Raw genomic sequence first — 19,673 nt, 5'->3', positions numbered from 1 at the left:
TATGTTGTGGGGACCTATAATTGCAAAACCGATCCAATTCATGGGAGAATATTTCACTCCAGGGTTCAAGTCCTCAATCAGACATGTGAACTGATTGTGGACCATTGCATTTTTTCATACATGGATTAGTTCTCAGAAATACTGTAGGGTAAAAAGTCAGGAATATCCCTATTGCCAATAAGTAACAGAGAACTGAGCAGGAGAGCTGGTCCTGTGGTAGGAAGCATAAATTGTCCTCTTTGCTAAGCAAGGTCTGCCCTGGTTTGCATTTGAATGGGAGACTACATGTGAACACTGCAAGATATTCCCCTTGGGGGATGGGGCCACTCTGGGAAGTGCAAAAAGGTTCCAAGATCACTCACTGGCATCTCCAGATAGGGCTAAGAGAGATCTAAACTGGCAGGATCTGAGATCCTGATCTCCCCTACTCTTCTGTGTAGTAGCATAGGGGGTTTGACTTTTGGTGAAATGAGAGCGGAAGATATAACTTCTTATTCCTTGATGAAACTATAACAGGGTATATGCTATAGAGGTTTAATGGTTGCAAAGTTACAAGTGTACACAGTGTAGTGGTTCAAGGGTGATGTCTTATTTATATACTATGCTCAAGTTGGTTTGTAATCCAGAAGGTCTGAGTGCAAACTGTGAAGCAAGGGGCATGTGTTGTGCTTTTTGTTTTATTTTCCCCCTTTCAAATGCACTATATACCCAAGCTGGTTGAACATGTCCAAAAACCTCACTCAGTAACTCACACTATTCACACTGTATGTCATCAATCAATATGATTCTATAATCATATGAAATGTTAAGGAGGCCCTTGCTGATTCACCCCTAGCCCTGCACCCCACCTAGGGACAGCCCTGGGTTCAGGTTTGTGGTCATCTGAATGCGGGAACCCTTGGTTCCATGAGAAAAGCAACCCGAGGTTTCTGACCACAAACCTGAATTTGTAAGGGAGGAGAGCTGGTCTTGTAGTATCAAGCATGACTTGTCCCCTTAGCTAAGCAGTGTCTGCCCTGGTTGCATATGAATGGGAGACCTGAAGTGTGAGCACTGTAAGTTATTCCCCTCAGGGGGTGGAGCCACTCTGGGAAGAGCAGAAGGTTTCAAGTTCCCTCCCTGGCTTCTCCAAGATAGGGCTGAGAGAGATTCCTGCCTGCAACCTTGGAGAAGCCGCTGCCAGTCTGTGTAGACAATACTGAGCTAGATAGACCAATGGTCTGACTCAGTATATGGCAGCTTCCTATGTACCCTTGGTTCCTCTTTGGTTTCACTGCCGAAACCTCCAGTCAGAAAGTGACGAGTTGTCTACATGCTGCTTCTGTTTGTAACTGGAGTTGAGGGTAGGAAGCTCCTCCCTCTCTCCATCTCCTATTGGTTGGCATGGCTTTCCACGCAGCCAGTTCCACCCCACCCCCAGTCTCCCAGACTCCAGATCGGATCATGCGGGAGTGGAGCAAGGAGAATGGGTGCAAATCTTGGGCCTGTTGGACCCGTAGTTTGCTGTTATGTGCGAAAGCGGCCTCTGGCTATCATCTAACTGATCTCTAACCGTCACCTCTCTTTCTAACAGTCTGACTCTTCCTGCCTTCCAAACAGGGTCTCCTTGTCCCTCCTGCAGGGATTTCACTACTACTGCTGTCAATCAACCGCTGCACAGACTTACACCATTTTACACACAGATCTATACATTAACATTTAATCACATATTTTAAAAATCACATAACAACCGTGGAAAATGCAAAACACCACAGCTACTCTTGAGTTTCCTTGAGGAAGAACAGGACAAAAGCACAGTACAATAAATATAAGTATATGGCTAGCCTGTTCAGGAAATGGAACTATAAATATGGCACAGGAGTGATCACAAGTCATTGTCTGACTGTATCCTGGAGAAAGGCGTGCAAACACACACCGCAAAAATACACCATAGTCCCAATCAGTGTTCCCTCTAACAGGGATTCCTAGATGTTGTTGACTACAACTCCCAGAATCCCCAAGCAAATGCCATTGCAGCTGGGAACACTGGAAGTTGTAGTCAATAACATCTGGGAATCCCTGTTAGAGGGAACACTGGTCCCAGTTGTAACAAGGACTTGTAGTAACCAAATGACCTTAAAGAAACAAGAAAATAAGACTTGCACTCCTAATATATTTGAAGAGTCTGGAGAAAACAAGAGAAGAATACAAAAGCGAATAGACATGCCATTAGTAGCTGCTACACCAAAATCTGGATGTGCAGAGAAGCCCCACCTTGCTGTCTCCATTCCAATTGCATTGCATATACATTTATTTATTTAGCTAATCTATAGGCCTCCCTTCAAGATTCCCAGAGTGGAATGATTAAATTATCATCTTGTTTAGCCCTTCTCTAGCTGTAATCACAGGCAACTAGTTACAGTGGTCCCTCGACTTACGAACTATTCGACATCCGAAGTTTTCGACTTACGAACGACAAAAATGACCGGAAGTCGTTGCCGGTTTAGATGCGGCTTCCTTGACTTACGAATTTTTAGATGCGGTTTCCTCGACTTACGAATGTTTCCAGACCTCCGTGGGTGCACTTTTCGACTTACGAAAATTTTGACCTACGAACGTGCGTTCGGAACGGATTAACTTCGTAAGTCGAGGGACCACTGTATATGTAACAACTGGCATCTCTGGGTGATGAAAAGCCTCCTTATGCACACTGAAAGAAACATACTGCAGATTCAATGGCACTTAAAAGAGGATCTTCCCAGTGTGCATTTGGGGATTGCATCCTCAAAATGCATGCAAAGGTGCTGCTGCACACACATTTTACGCTGGAACTGGGCATCCAGTTATTCACAGTCTAAAGGTCCTTCCAGATGGCAGTAAGCTGAACAGTGTGAGAAACTTTCACACACATTCCAAGCATGAATGTACTCACCCTCCACAAATGCCGCAGACTTCTGTCTTCCTTCCCAGCACAAATACACACTCCGTTCATCAGCAGAGCATGGTCCTCATGCAATTTTGTAGCCTCACCTGCCAGCCAAATCTTGTTTCCAAAAACAACTTGAGCTGGTCTGTGGTAGCAAGCATGAATTGTCCCCTTTGATAAGCAGGGTTTGCCTCAGTTTGCATTTGGATGGGTGACTACATATGTGTACTGTCTGCTGTAAGATATTCCCCTTAGGGCACATCTTACAGATGGAGTCATAGCTCAGTGATAGAGTATCTGCTTTGCATGAAGAAGGTCCCAGGTTCAATTGCTGGCCTCTCCAGGTGGGGCTAGGAAAGACTCCTGCCTGAAACCTTGGAGAAGCCACTGCCAGTATGTGTAGACAATACTGAGTTAGATGGACCAAGAGTCTGACTCAGTATAAGGCCGCTTCCTATGTTCCTATGTAACCAATGTTTACTATTTTTCTGTCAAATGTGAGTCGATCCTTCTCAGAAAGCAAGAGCTGGCTAGCAAGTGGCACTGCAAAAATTGTGAGAGGTCCCTGCTCTGCATTTGAACAGAATGTGAATTCAGGCTAGGAAGGAAGATGGAAACCTCTTGGGAATGTGTGGAGGGCGAAGATGACAATGATGTCGACGCCAAATATTTATATACCGCTTTTCAACACAAGTTCTCAAAGTGGTTTACACAGGAAAAAATCAAATAAATAAATTAGATATAAACTTGTGCATGAATCCTGCACGAGAATGTCTCAAGCCACACAGCTTATTGCCATCAGGAAGGACCCTAGGTAACTTATCTGATTATTTTAAGCCATTAGATGGTGTGTGTGTGTGTGTGTGTGTGTGTGTGTGGTGTGTGTGTGTGGTGTGTGTGTGTGTGTGTGTGTGTGTGTGTGTGTGTGTGTGTGTGTGTGTTTTGTAGGGATGTGCAAAGTGGCTTGAAATCAAACCAGTTCACACTTGAACCATTTCGGTTCAAAGGCTCAACCTTAGATTGAACTGGGTCCAGTTCGGTCTGAGATAGAGCTGAACTGCTCAGGTCGGTTCAGGCCTGGTTCAAGGGGGCAGGGGGCTTCCCTAAGTGTTATATTAGTAAAATTGAAGTACTTACTCCCAGCGGCAGCTGTGTTGGCCAGGGGGGGCCTGCGGTGGCTCCTCTACCCCCACTGGCATCCCTCTCCTGGGACTGTTTCAGCCTGTTTGGGGTCTGTTTCTTCCCTCTGTGTGTGCAGTGGCCATGTTTTTGGTCTCCAGGCATGCAGAGAGGCCAGAAACATGGCTGCCGTGCACACAGAGGGCCGAAATGGGCCCGGGAGATTCAAGGGAGGCTGTTGTGGGTAGGGGAAGCTGCTGCAGCACCCCCACCACACTCCCACCCTGCAGCTGCCACAGCACCCCCTGCGGCCGCTGTGGCCATTGTGGGGGAAAAGTACTTCGATTTTACAAACATAACACATAGGAAAGCCCCCCATGCCCCTTGCACTGGGCCTGAACTGGCTCGAATTCAAGCTGAGTCAGGTCCTGGTCCCGAGGGGGCAAAACCGAACTGGTCTGGTTCAGATACAAACCTAATGGGAAAAACTGGTTTTGTGCACATCCCTAGTATGTAGGGTTTACATACAAAAGAAGAGAGGTCCATTTTCTGCTAGTAATGCAAATGTAAGTAACTTCTGTAATTTGCAAATGTAATGCGAACAAATCACAAGGTACAGTTTATCTGGCATAGACTTTAGCACATATTTAACTCCTGAAATAGTGAATACTGATAATCAAATATTGACGTTAAAGAAATGAAAGCTAGTAAGGCGGTAAGACCAACTGCATTTTATATCCTAATCTTCTATACCATCCTTGCATTGATTAGATTTGGTACTGTTATGGGCTTGCTCAGAATGTGGAAATGAAGACTTTGAATGAAGCATTGTTGGAGGTTAAGTTTGCTCTCCATACATACCAACTTAATCTGGGTCATAATTCGGTGACCTCTTGCTGTGTTTGAGCAGTTAATTAGAATTCCTGAAATGAAACTGGTACCTTCCAGTTAAGCTTCAGCAAAGTATCCTTCATCAAGCAGAGGCAGAGTAGGACATTGTCATTCATTCCAAGCAGCAGCAGATTCTTCCTGACTTAGGACAACTTTGAGCTCTGACAAGTTCTGTCTTCACATGACAGTTAGGAAATCAAGGACTTTTCCCCCCTGTAGGGCAGGTCTGCACACTCAGTAAAGCTGCACGCAGCCAACCAGCTCTGCCTTCAGATTGGTAGGTTCAAACAACCACCACTCCATTTTGGCCATCCCTGGCAGACAGCAAGACTAGCAATTGGGCAAGCCCCTGCTGGGATGCCAGACATGGTTGGTAGCCTACATTCAGCTTGGTGGGTCATGTTGTTTTGCCCTGCTGTAGTGTGAATGTATGTAGTGTGGAATGTATGTCAAGCTATATTGCAATGAAATGATCACTTCTTAGCGATCCAGCATGGTGCAGTGGTGAGAGTGTCAGACTAGAATTGGGAAGACCCAGATTCAAAACTCTCTTCAGCCATGATGCTCACCAGGGGAGTTTGGAACAGCTACCATCTATCAGTCTGCCCTACTTCACAGGGTTGGTGTGCAGCTAAAATGAGAATGGGAGATGATCTATTACCATCAGCTCCTTAGAGGAAGGGAGGGACATTAGTGCAATGAATAAATACATATTAAGATCCCTGTAGCAATTCCAGAGAAGCACATATCTCTTGAAGATGCTCAGAATTGGCTTTTTAAGGTTGAGACAAAAAAAATTGACTTCTTAGGGTTGGTACAGTGGGGTGTAGACACTATATGCAATGGAATGTGGGTTTTCAAATGTGCTTTACTTCCATTTGTGGAAGTGCTTCTCCACAAGGTCAAGAACATCTTACTCAATACACTAAGTATGCATATATATCAATAAAGCATTTTGGGAGGTGGACACATTTCACAGAGGAGACCATATAGTATGTGCATGCAGAGATTCCATTCTGAGTAGATCTGCCACTGAACTTTTGTCTAAAGTAACATTTAAACCCAATGGGAAGGTTCTTCCTCCTCTTGCAAATTAGAAAAGAAGTAGGGATGTGCGTGCAAAACGTTTCGGATACAAAACGTTTTGTACCCAAAACAGCCTGTTTTGGGTGTTTTGTAGACAAAACAAAACACCCATTTTCCAGATCCAAAAGTTTTGTATACAAAACAAAACGTCCCTGTTTCGGCTACAAAACGTTTTGTTGTTTCGGACCTCCATTTTGTGGTGATCTCTGAGTCAGTGTCCATTTTCTGTTTGACATCTCTTTGAATTTCCCACCCTTCCAGCCTTCTGATCGGTGACCTAAATCATGGGCTGACCGGCTGACAATTCCATCCTTATTCCCCATTGGCTCTTTTGCTTCTTGCCACTCTTTACTGACCCCACATAGGCCAGGGGAAGGGTTGCTAACCCATGGGGTGCTGGGTTCTATTGTTTCTGTGGTGTTCTGAGTGTAGATTCCCTGGTAGCATATGAGAGTGGATTCTTGTTTTTCACTGAATATCTCATATGCTACCAGAGAATCTACACTCAGAACACCACAGAAACAACAGAACCCAGCACCTCAAGGGCTTGTGGGTATGGAGGTAGTTGTCACCCTATGTGCACTACACAACCCCTCACTCTGGGAAACCCCAGTACCCCCCAAGTGGAATTATGGGGCTTCTGGAACCACCCACCACACTCTGCTCTGGGTCATCCCTTTCCCCTTGATTTGAAGTGATACATTTGCTGGAATCCCCATTATTCCCTATGGGAAAGTTCTTAAAGATGTGTAAACTTAAAACATTCACAAAAAATCAGCCCTTTGCCTAATTCCTTTGAAATTTGGGTGGTAGCTTCCACCCATTGGACACTACCACGACCACCCACTCTTTTTGCCCTGGGACCGTTTTTAAAAATCCAAATCAATTCGGATTTGGAAAATTCGGCTACAAAACAAAACAGGGCTGATTCGGATTCAGAAAATTTGGGTACAAAACAAAACGGGGGTGTTTCGATTCAGATACAAATCGAAACAAGAAAATTCCAAAATGCACACCCCTAAAAAGAAGGAAGTTCTTGGCATTCAAACTGAAATGAGAACACCAAATGAGAACCAGTCCCCAAACTTCAGCTACAAGCAGGCTCTAAGCCAGTGGTTTTCAGACTGCCCACCCTAAGGGAATATATTAACAGGAGGAGGAGCCCCCTGCACATCTGCCTCAGAACTGCTGTGCATTGCAAAGGATTGTGGGACTTATTCTAGGGTACAGTTTCCCAACCTGGTGAATACCAGCCCAGGTTCCTGGAGTTAACACTGTCAGGAGGGGAGCAAGGTGAGAGGGAGCGAGGCAGATGGAAGAGGTAAGAAGAGTGAGAACAAGCCACAGTTGCAGCTCCTTCTCTACCACCCCCCACATTCCCACCCCTTACCAGCCACCACTGGTGAATGCTCAGATCACAGGAGGCAGTGGCCAGTACTTTTAGGCTTCAGTAACAAATGCACACCAGAACACATCGAATACTCTGTTGTAGCTGTGCATGACAGGAAAAACTGGTTGTGATGGACAAGCAGTTGTCCCCCTTAGTAAGCTCACTGAAGAACGTGGTGAGTTTCTGAGGAACACTAGGGTTTTCCAGGCCATTTTGAGAAAGCCACTATTCCAAGCCTATATAGAAAACCATGATAGTTTGAATGCATATTCTATCTCTCTAAAGTTTTTCATACATTCTTACAAAGCCTTTCCCTGATTTAAAAAAATGGAATTGAAAGAGGGACAACCTTTTCTGAAGGAGCTCTCCAAGTTGCTAACCTTTCCTTTTACTTCTGAGGAAGATAAGCAAGCTCGGAGAAGTCTTTCATGCATAATCTATAGCATATGTACAGGTCAAAGCATTTGAGGACATCATTTGCCTTGACAGAAGGCAGGTATTCTGCCCTCTCCTGCAGTGCTTCCTAAGCAGAGATCAAGTCAGGTGAGACAGACTTATGGCATTCAGGTTGTACACCAGATTACTTATTCATAGGGATATTGACCACAGGTCTTATGTGCACATAGAACTGCTCGTCGGGCCAATACAAGAAAATAGATTGGTTAGTGGAGGCATTAAATATTGACCATTTGAAATATGCCTGATGCCACAGTAAGCTCAATATGCCTCTGCTCCAAAGAGAACATTAGCAGTGAGTAGATTTTATCCAGAGGCTCGCATAATTCAGAGACTGTAATGGCTATATCTCATGTAGATTGGGAGGCTAAGGTCGTGGCTCTCAAAGGGCAGACCTCCCTACAGATACTCAGGCAAAAGCTAAAGCAGGCAGACACCAGCTCCTTCCTAAACTCCATCAGTTGCCAGAAACCTTGTAGGGAGGAGGAGGCCCATCTTTCTAGGCTTATAAAAGGACTGCTGGCCTGTGGCGGCAGACCCGCCACCGAAGGGGCAACACCAAAGGCAGTCACCCCCTTTTGGTGGGGGGAGGGAAATGAGGGCGAAGGCCTGGTGATATTTTTGGCTTCTGTTGATTTTGGATCCTGGGTGTTCCAGATGTGTCTTGGTTTGTCTGGGGATGGGGAGACAGGGGGTGTGTTCAATGACTGTAGGGTGGCTATTCCAGTGGTGTTGGGGAATAGAGGAAGTAAAGTTGACAGGTCAGCACGTCGTTACAGGGGAAAGGAAGTCAGAAATCTATTCGCTGTTTCCCCTTTTGGCTGTCCTGCCAGCTCTTTGACCTTGGGGAGCAGTGCCAACCTCCCACAGACTCTCACTTTGCTCCTCTGTAATGCCAGGTCTGTCCAGAATAAGTCAGAAACCATCTATGATCTGATTCTGGATGAAGGGGCGGACCTGGTATGCATTACAGAGACTTGGTTGGGGGAGGCAGGTGGCCCAGGCTGGTTCCAGCTTGTCCCTCCAGGGTACTCTGTTGAAGAGCAGGTGCAGGGACGTGGGCAGGGAGGTGGAGTGGCTGTGGTCTATAAGAATAACCTCTCCCTGACCAGGATCCCTGTGGAAGTGTCTGACCATATTGAATGTATGTATCTAAGTTTGGGGACAAGGGATAGACTGGGACTTCTCTTGGTGTCCCGATCACCCTGCTGCCCAATGGAGTCCCTAACTCAGCTGACAGACTTGGTCTCGGGTTTGGCATTGGAGTCTCCCAGGCTTGTGGTGCTCGGGAACTTCAATGTCCACTTTGGGACAAATTTGTCTGGGGTGGCTCAGGAGTTCATAGTGGCCATGACAACTATGGGCCTATCCCAAAGGGTCTCGGGACCGACTCACATTGCAGGTTGCACACTTGATCTGGACTTTCACTCTGATCAGGGTGGTGTTCCGTGGGTGGGGACTCCTGTGATTTCCCCATTGTCATGGACCATCTGGTTAAGGTTGGACTCACAGTCACACCCCACCTTCTCAGGGGTGAGGGGCCCATTAGAATGGTCCGCCCGAGAAGGTTATTGGATCCAATAGGGTTCCAAGAAGTCTTGGAGGCATTTATTATTGGCTCTGCCCATGATCCTGTTGATGCCCTAGTGGAGAACTGGAACAGCAAGCTCCCCAGGGAAATAGACATGATTGCACCTAAGCGTCCTCTCTGATCCACTTAAAAATTGGCCCCTTGGTATATGGAAGAACTACGGGGGCAGAAGCGGAGAGGTAGACAACTGGAGTGCAAGTGGAGGAAGACTCGACTCGAATCTGACAAATTACAACATAGAGCACATTTGAAGATCTATCCTCGGCAATATGGGCGGCAAAGAAGTGATTCTTTTCGGCCCGTATTTGGCCTGTCCGGCGGAGTTGTCCAAGGTTGTGAGAGGGCTAGTGAGTGCTCCTCCTACCTTGAATCAGAATTTGGAACCATCTGTTACCCGCTGTGACTTGTTTAATGATTTTTTGTTGGGTAAAATCTGGCTGACTGGGATTTACACCTCACAATTACTGCAGTATCTGAATTGGAGGTGTCCAGCAACTCCTCTTATATGTTTAGGCTGGATCAGTTTCAGTTTGTGACTCATGAGGATGTAGACAAGTTGCTTGGAGCAAAAAGGCCTACCACCTGTTCTCTTGACTCTTGCCCAACATGGCTAATACTATCTGGCAGGGTGGTTGTTGTAGAAGGCCTGGTAGAGATCATAAATGCTTCTCTGAGGGAGGGCAGGATGCCTCCTTGTCTTAAGGAGGCAATTATTAGACCACTTCTGAAGAAGCCTGCCTGAATTCCTCAGAGGTGAGCAGCTATAGGCCTGTCTCCAACCATCCATGGCTGGGAAAGGTAATTGAGAGGGTGGTGGCCTCCCAACTCCATGCAGTCTTGGATGAAACTGAATATCTAGACCCATTTCAGACTGGCTTTCGGGTGGGCTATGGGGTGGAGACTGCCTTGGTCGGCCTGATGGATGATCTCCAATTGGGAATTGACAGCGGAAGTGTGACAGAGGAAGTTGGTCGTTTTGGACCACCTCAGCAGCTTTCAATACTATCGACCATAGTATCCTTCTGGAATGTCTGAGGGGGTTGGGGAGTGGGAGGCGCTGTTTTGCAGTGGTTCCACTCTTACCTCTCAGGCAGATTCCAGATGGTGTCTCTCGGGGGCTGTTCTTCAAAAACTGAACTTCAGTATGGTGTCCCACAGGACTCCGAATTATCTCCGATGTTCATTAACATCTACATGAAACCACTGGGAGAGATCAGCAGGAGATTTGGTGCAGGGTGTTATCAGTATGCTGATGACACCCAAATCTATTTCTCCATGTCAATATCATCAGGAGAAGGCATAACCTTCCTAAATGCCTGCCTGGAGGCAGTGATGGGCTGGATGAGAGGTAACAACCTGAGACTGAATCCAGATGAGATGGAGATACTTCTTGTGTGGGGGGTCGGTACTCGGGAGATGATTTTGATTTGCTTGTTCTGGATGGGGTCACACTTCCCCAGAAGGAACAGGTATGCAGTTTGGGGGTGCTTCTGGACACAAAACTCTCCCTGGTGTTTCAGGTTGAGGCAGTGGCCAGAGGTGCCTTTTATCAGCTTGGGCTGATATGCCAGCTGCGTCCATTTCGTGAGATAAATGATCTCAAAACAGTAGTACATCTGCTGGTCACCTCCAGACTTGACTACTGCAATGCGCTCTATGTGAGGCTGCCTTTGCACGTAGTCTGGAAACTGCAGTTAGTCCAGAATGCGGCAGCCAAGTTGGTCTCTGGGTCATCTCGGAGAGACCATATCACTCCTATCTTAAAAGATCTACACTGGCTGCCAATAAGTTTTTGGGCAAAGTACAAGGTTTTGATTATAATCTATAAAGCCCTAAACAGCTTGGGCCCTGGGTATTTAAGAAAACGTCTTCCTTGCTATGAACCACACAGTCCATTGAGATCATCTGGAGATGATTGTCTGCAGTTGTCACTGGTTCGTCTGGTGGATACTCAGGAACAGGCCTTCTCCATTGTTGCCCCGAGGCTTTGGAACACACTTCCTGCTGAAATAAGAGCCTCCCCATCTCTTACAACTTTTTAAAAAGCAGCCAAGACACATTTGTTCACCCAGGCTTTTAATTAGATACTGTTTTAATTGTGTTTTAATAGTTTTAACTTTTTAAATTTTAATTGTTGATATGTTTTAATCTTTTTATTGTTTGTTTTTATTGTCTTGTAAACTACCCAGAGACCTTTCATTTTGGGCCGTATAAAAATATGTTAAACAAACAAACAAACAAACAAACATTTCCAGCACCTTTTATTATATTGTGTGTTGCTTCATCTGGTGAGTATAGACCACCTGGACAAAACAGGAAGTGAACCCAAAAGGTGTTTAGAAAATTATATTTATTGGATAGAGCATTCCAGCTCTCACTATTCTACCCCACACATTTTGATCAAATATCACATATCTCTTGATATTCAAGAGATAATCTGGATGCAATGTACAAATGATCATTGTGCTGTATGCACATACAATTATTCACACACACGTGAAAGAGATTTCACATTTTCAAAGAGCCCAGCCCTCGTGCTGGCTTTTAAAACTGAATGCATGTTCACTCATTTACACAAAAATGTGTATGTGCCTAGAAACACCTGTATGTGCATACAAGAATACTACATGGACTAGAACTATTCAGACATTAGGCTTGTTCTCACAATCAGAACTTGGGTAGGAGAAGCCTGCTACCCAGGTTCGGGAGCTGCTCACGCCCTCATTTTTTAATTGTGTGTGAGTTAAAAACAAGGGAGGAGGAAAGGAACTAGGGATGTGCACAAAACCGGTTTGCCTGGTTCGGTTCAAATTCGAACCAGGATCGAACCAGGAGGGGGTGGTTCGGTTTTGGTTTTGTTCGAACCCCCCGGTTCGGTTTGAATTTGAATCGGTTCAAACCGATTCGAACCAGTTTGAACCAGTTCGGACACCCAAAAATTGGTATGATGGTAGCTGGCACCCAGGGGTACCTGCCACCCAAACCCCAAAGCAATCAGACACTCGTACGATTTTTTATGAATTTTTGAAAATTATTTTTTTTCTCATAGTGTTCTTTGTTTCTGAGGTGTTCTGAGTGTGGATTCTGTGATAGCAAATGAGATTTTCAATGAGACACCATGAATCCACTCTCATTTGCTATCATAGAATCTACACTCAGAACACCTCAGAAACAACAGAACCAAGTACCCCATGGGTTAGAAACCCATGGGGGTGGTTGGCACCTTATGTGCACTACACCACCACTCGCTCTGGGCCACCCCAGCACCCCCCAAGTGCACTTATGGGGCTGTTGAAAGCTCCATTATACCTTATGAGGAAAAACCTTAAAGACGCGTAAACTTCAACAATTCAGCAAAAGTCAGCCCTCTGCCCAAATCCTTTGAAAAAATTCAGGTAGCTTCCTTGCCCCTACCTGGCACTACCACCAACCCCACACTGCTCTAGGCCACCCCTTTCCCCCTGATGTGAAGCGATACACCCTCCATTATACCTAATGGGGGGAAACCTTAAAGACGCGTAAACTTCAACAATTCACCAAAAATCAGCCCTTTGCCCAATCCCTCTGCAATTGGGGTGGTAGCCTCCACCCATTAGGCACTACCACCCCACACTACTATTTTGCCCCTGGGACCCGAAATTCGAGTAGATGTCACATCAGACCTTTTTGCATTGAAGTCAATGGGAGGCAAAAAGGCGGGAAATTCAAATAGACGTCATTGCTCAAAATGGAGGGGGAAGAAGACGGCATTTATTGGCCACAAAATGGAGGGCCGAAACAACAGAGATTTCGGAGCCGAAACAGGGGTGATTCATTTCAGCTCTGAAAAATTTCGGAGGGCTAAAAGGGTGATTCTGTTCGGATCCGAATCACCCGAAATTGGCTGTTTTGGGTACAGATCATTCTGTACCCAAAACGTTTCGCACATCCCTAGTGCCAACCACCCCCATGGGTTGCTAACCCATGGGGTACTGGGTTTTGTTGTTTCTGAAGTGTTCTGAGTGTAGATTCTTTGATAGCATATAAGATTTTCAGTGACAAACCATGAATCCACTCTCATCTGCTAACCTTAAAGACACATAAACTTCAGAAATCACTTAAAAATCAGCCTTTTGCCCAATTCCTTTCAAATAATTCTGATAGCCACCCACCACACTCCACTCTAGGTTTTCTACCACCCACCCCGCTTTTCTGCCCCTAGGTGCTCCACAATAGGGGATATGGACTGGTTCGGGTCCCATTATACCCTATGAGAAAAATAATTAAAAATATTTCAAATATTCATAAAAAATCATAGGGGTGTCCAATTGCTTCGCGGTTTGCATGGTTGTTGGCACCCATGGGTGCTCCACAATAGGGAATAATGGGCTGTTTTGAGTCCCATTATACCCTATAAGAAAAAATAAGAATAATTTTCAAAAATTCATAAAAAATCGTACCAGTGTCTGATTGCTTTGGGGTTTGGGTGGCAGATACCCCTGGGTGCCAGCTACCATCCTACCAATTTTTGGGTATCCGAAACAGTTCATACCAGTTCGGACCAGTTCGAATCGAACCACCCCTTGGTTCGGTTCGAATTCGAACCTGCAGCTCGAACCTGATGGCTGGTTCGGTTCGATTTCGAACCTTTGAACCACCCTGGTTCAAATTCGAAACCGGTTCGCACATCCCTACAAGGAACTTGATCTTTTGCTAAGCCTAAACTGGACAGGGAGAGCATGCCCTACCCAGATTTTGTCCCCAGCTGTGGAATGAGGAGGGATGAAAAACCATCCTATACAGCTGGGGCTTAGCAAACAATCGAGTTTGCCTCCAACTTTTTTTTAAACTCACACACAATCTGAAAATGGGAGTGTGCGCAGCTCCCATACTTGCGTAGGAAGAAGAACTGTCTGTAGGGGGTTGGGATCCAAGAGATGGTTTAGATCTGCCTGTTCTGGATGGGGTTACACTCCCCATAAAAGATCAGGTTTGTAGTCTGGGAGTGCTCCTGGATCCCAAACTCTCCCTGGTTTCTCAGGCTGAGGCTGTGGCCAGTAACGCTTTTTATCAGCTTCTGCTGATACGCCAGGTACATCCATTCTTGGAGACTAATGACCTTAAGCCAGTGGTACATATGCTGGTAACCTCTAGGTCTGACTACTGTAATGCACTCTACATGGGATTACCTTTGTACATCGTTCGGAAACTACAGTTGGTACAGAATGTGGCAGCCAGACTGGTCTCTGGGTCTACACGAAGGGACCATATAACACCGATTCTAAAAAAACTGCATTGGCTGCCAATATATTTCCGAACGAAATACAAAGTGTTAGTTATTACCTATAAAGCCTTTAATGGCTTAGGTCCAGGGTATTTAAAAGAGCTTCTTCTCTGTTGTGAACCCTGTCACCTATTAAGATCATCTGGAGAGGTCTGGTTACGTTTGCCGTTAGCTCATTTGGTGGCAACTAGGGACCGGGCCTTTTCTGTGACTGTCTCAGGGCTTTGGAATGCACTACCTGCTGATATAAGAGCATCTCCTTCTCTGTTTGTTTTTAAGAGGAGCCTGAAGATGTACCTGTTTTCCCAGGCCTTCAACTGAGACTCAATTTTTAAATTTTAATGTATTTTAATGTGTTTTTATCTATTATAGTTTTTATCTCTTTATGAATTTTAAATGTGTTATATTATATGTTTTAATTCTGTACACCACCTAGAGATTTTTATACCTGGTGGTATATAAATTCAATCAATCAATCAATCAATCAGTAAAACATTATGTACAGAGAGGCAAGTGCAGTCTGCCTTCAGTGCTCTAGCTGCTGGCTGTTTGTTAGCCCCGCCTCTATTCCAGAACTGGAATACAAGTAACTAAAGAACCATTCAGAAGGTGGCCTGGATCAAAGAATGGATTAACCAAAACCACCACAGGCATGATAACGGTTAGAAGTGTTCTGCTGTACCTGTGTTTAACCTAATGTGTTAATAACTGTACCTGTGTGCACTGTGCTCAACATAAAGTCTGCATAGGGCTAATATCTTCTAGTTTAGTTTTCTGTGTGTAGAGTTATTCTATTGCCAAGAGAAATACACACAAACACCATTTTTCAGCACTGTTGGGGTTCATCTCTTGCATTTCCAGTTTCAATAGATGTTGCCCTTCCTTCTCCAGCTTTGAGAAAACACCATCCTCATCCTCCCTGTACAGAGGGAAGTTAATCCAACACCAATATGGCCTATAGGAGGTGCTGTTTTCCCCTGGTTTACCCTGCTCGGCATTAAACCATCCTATTCAGTTTTGAGATGAGAATATTGAACTGTAGCAGAGAAAGGTTTCCAGTTAGCTCATATTCCTGTAATAGGAATCATTTAATGAACCATATTCTATACAGTTAAATTTACTTCAGAACCTGAAATGTGTATTTCGGTGAAGTTGCTTTTTGTTCTATATGGAGCAAACTCAACATTCTAAATATGCAGGATTAGAAAAAGGAAAAAACCATGTAACCATGGAGACTACCTTTTATCAAAAGTAAAATACCTTGAGAATTATACTGCAAATAAGGGCAGGAAAGATGCTGCAAATGCCAACAATTAAGTGTGTGTGTGTGTGTGTGTGTGTGTAAAACTGTGATTATGATTCCCAAACACTGTGGTTAAAATACTATATATATATACAGAGAGAGAGAGAGAGAGAGAGAGAGAGAGAGAGACTCTCAACCAGTGTTTTGGAATCGTAATCACAGTCTGCAGAAGCACTTCCTTCTAAAGTGCCAGTACTTAATTTGTCCACCAGTAAAAGTAAATCTTTTACACATTTGCTGCTTCTGAAAATATCATAAAGGCTCTGGGAGCTGCTTTGTAGCTTATTGATGTTCTCATTTTATTAGCTCATGTTCAATGTTTATTTATTTGCAATCCAAAATGGGAATGAGCAAATTTCTCCCATGCAGTTCCTTGATTGTTCCTCTGGGTCACTCTGCCCTGAATTCTGCTCATCCTGAATTCTGGTTTAATGAGAAAACTTTTAAAATTCATTTCAGAACTGGAGCATACACAGGTTGTTTCCGTTTTCTGTTCCTTCACTTGGTTTGCTTCTTTCAGCCCTTTTGTATTAGTGATGAACATGCGCACATTGATAAAAACACTGCAAAAGAGCAATCTTGAGGCAACAGTATGCATGATTGTGGGACTACAACTCCTATCCTCCCCAGCCACAACTCCAGGATAATGGGAGTTGTAGTCCAACAACACCTGGGAACCCAAGTTTGTGAAGCCATTATGCAACACCAGCTGTTTTTATAATGAAACCTTTTGAATGTTTTTGGAGGGAACGGTCTTAATGCCTGTAACAGGCATTGAACTCTGTATCAAATCCATTATGAGATTAATTTAACAGGAAATAAAATTCACACTAATGACTATTATTAACTTATGAGCCCCATCAATGTGCGTAAAGCTTTGGTAGCGTAAACAAACAAGATAGGTCTTTTGTCCCCAGGCCCTTTGCATTATAAACATTCAAGAAGGAAGATACTTGCGGTTTTACTTTTCCAGGACAACTTCTAGTAGCAGGATAAGAAATGTCTCATTTTTTGGCAGTGCAAACATGTCATCATCATTTCTGATGCGGATCTCATTTGATAATTTAAGCTATATTGATCCCTTGCCCCTCCATTGCTCTTTTCTTGAGACACATATCTTAAATCAGGGGTTCCCAACCTGTGGTACTCCAGGTATTGCTGAACTACAACTCCCATCATCCCCAGCTACAATTTATTGTGGCAGGGGGTGATGGGAGTTGTAGTTCAGCAGCATCTGGGGTACCACCAGTTGGGCACCCCTGTCTTAAATCAAGGGTTCTTAACCTTTTTTGCATCTAAGGACCCACCAGATCCTCAAGTATTACCCACAAATCCCCACTCCCATATATAATTTTATGATTAAGATGCAAGAAACATAACGTTATTATAAATGTTTTGGAGGAGCTACCTTTCATTATATACTTACTTTCCCATGGACTCCATGTTAAGAATACCTGTCTTGAATAGTAAGCTTCTGGCTCTCATTTAGTACATGCTTGCTTGTTACCAGCTTTTCACTGCCTACTGGAAGATAGGAGTGATTGGTATAGGCAGATCTATCCCCAGCTTGGGCCATAACCAAGAAGGCCCTATCTATCTGTTGCAGTGTGTTCTGTCTGCATGGTGTACAGAGCAAACACCACTGAAAGGTTTTACTTGTGAGACAAAGGCACTCAGATATTAGGACATAACTTGCAGTCTCAAACACAAAGAAACAGGAACAGGAAGGAGAACAGAAACTCCTAGCTAGCCCAAGCAACACAGAGGAAATTATCGTGCCCCCTCTGGCTTCATAATAGATTACATGCAAACTATACAACAAGCTAGGCTGCAGCTGTTGCATATCCCAACACTATCTACCTACTGAATTTCAGTCAGCAAGACGAAACAGAGATGCTAATAGGAACATAGGAAGCTGCCATATACTAGTCAGAATATTGGTCTATCTAGCTCAGTATTGTCTTCACAGACTGGCAGCAGCTTCTCCAAGGCTGCAGGCAAGAAACTCTCTCAGCCCTATTTTGGAGAAGCCAGGGAGGAAATTTGGAACCTTCTGCTCTTTCCAGAGCAGCTCCATCCCCTAAGGGGAAGATCTCATAGTGCTCACATGCAGTCTCCCATTCAAATGCAACCAGGGCGGACTCTGTTTAGCTAAGGAGACAAGACATGCTTGCAACCACAAGACCAGCTCTCCTCCTCCTGATCTGTGCATTTGGGTAGGTAATACAAGAAGAGACGATCTTTAAAAGCCATTGAGGGCTTCAGTGGTCAGACTCAGAAACGACACTTTCAATTGGGCCCAGAAACAATGTGATAGCCAATGAAGTCAGAACAAGATTGGAATCACGTGCTCCATTCTCCAAGCTTCAGTTAATAGTCACTTGCATTTGAGCCAGTTGAAGCTCCCAAATACCCCATAATCGCAGCCCCATAATGGTGCATTACAATAATCCAATCTGGATGTTACTAGGACAACTGGCTCACCTACTGCCTAGGGAGCATTTGTATAGTTGCACAAGAGTGTGTTTGCACAAGATGCTAGAACTGCACAAATGCAGTGGCATGATAGAAGGCCATTATTCTCAAAGGCACTCTGTCCTGCAACTGCGTTTCACAATTCTCGCTCTTCTGCAAGAGTGCTCATGAGCAACTGTGCAAATAGTCCATTGCTAGGAAGAGGAAGTGTTGCATGGTATGCTAGCTACTGTGGCTATGCTATTCATACCATATAAAGTAATCACAAAGTGGCTACATAAAAATTAAGGGCTGATAAAAATAATTAAGTCTTATGATAACAGAATTTGATTTTTTTTAAAATTGCAGAATGTTAGGTGTTTGGTTTGTGAACACCTGTCTCCAGTCAGATGGGAGAGATGGACAATTCACTGTGGGTATCAATAAGTCATTGGAAGCTGCTCTCTACTGAGTAAGATCATTGGTCCATCTTGCACAATGTTGTCTACACTGACTGGCAGCGGCTCGTCAAAGTTGCAAGCAGATGTCTCTCCCAGCCCTACCTGGAGATGCTGCCAGGGATTGAACCTGGGACCTTCTGCATGCAAAGCTGCTATGGAATTATGGTCCCCATCCCCTAAGGGGAATATCTTACAGCAGACAGTGCTCATAGGTGGTCACCCATCCAAATGCAAACTTGGGTGAACCCTACTTAGCAAAGGGGAAAATTCATGCTCATTACTGCAAGACCAAGTTCTCTACCCCAGGAGATGCCAGGGATTAAACCTGGGACCTTCTGCATGGAAGGCAGATGCTCTACCACTGAGCTACAGTTCCACACAAGGGCCATCTGCCAAAGTGCAGTCTCAGCTCAGAACCAAAAATAAAGAAAATATGTTATCTCCTCTGTATTTTGAGTTTTAGAAAGTCTTTTGGGCTCAACAAGCCCCCATAGCAGTCTCTATTTCAGCATTAATGGCACTAATCTGCCTCATTCATATTTAATACGAGAGGGCTCAGCCAAGTATTAACATGACTGAAATTCTCACTAATGCTTTCTGACTGTAAGTACCATCTAATGCCTTGGTGGAATAGCCCTAAACTGCTACATGCATTGGTTGAACAAAAACCCATCCCTCCATGGAATCAGCTTTGGAGCGCACTGTTGTAGTGGTGGATTCTGAAACTTTTTTGCCACTAGTGAATTCTGTGATT

General features: G+C 44.5%; 1 non-coding gene across 1 annotated transcript; it reads right to left on the bottom strand.

Annotated features, from left to right (window-relative positions):
- Positions 1 to 19,223: 19,223 nt before the first annotated feature.
- On the bottom strand, positions 19,224 to 19,295 carry TRNAG-UCC (transfer RNA glycine (anticodon UCC)). Its single transcript has one exon. It is a non-coding gene; the product is annotated as a tRNA-Gly (tRNA).
- Between the last annotated feature and the right edge of the window lie 378 nt (positions 19,296 to 19,673).

The sequence above is a fragment of the Hemicordylus capensis genome, chromosome 4, assembly GCF_027244095.1.
Source record: "Hemicordylus capensis ecotype Gifberg chromosome 4, rHemCap1.1.pri, whole genome shotgun sequence".
NCBI lineage: Eukaryota > Metazoa > Chordata > Lepidosauria > Squamata > Cordylidae > Hemicordylus > Hemicordylus capensis.
The sequence above is the reverse complement of the archived record's forward strand: the minus strand, read 5'-3'. Positions and strand labels throughout refer to the sequence as shown.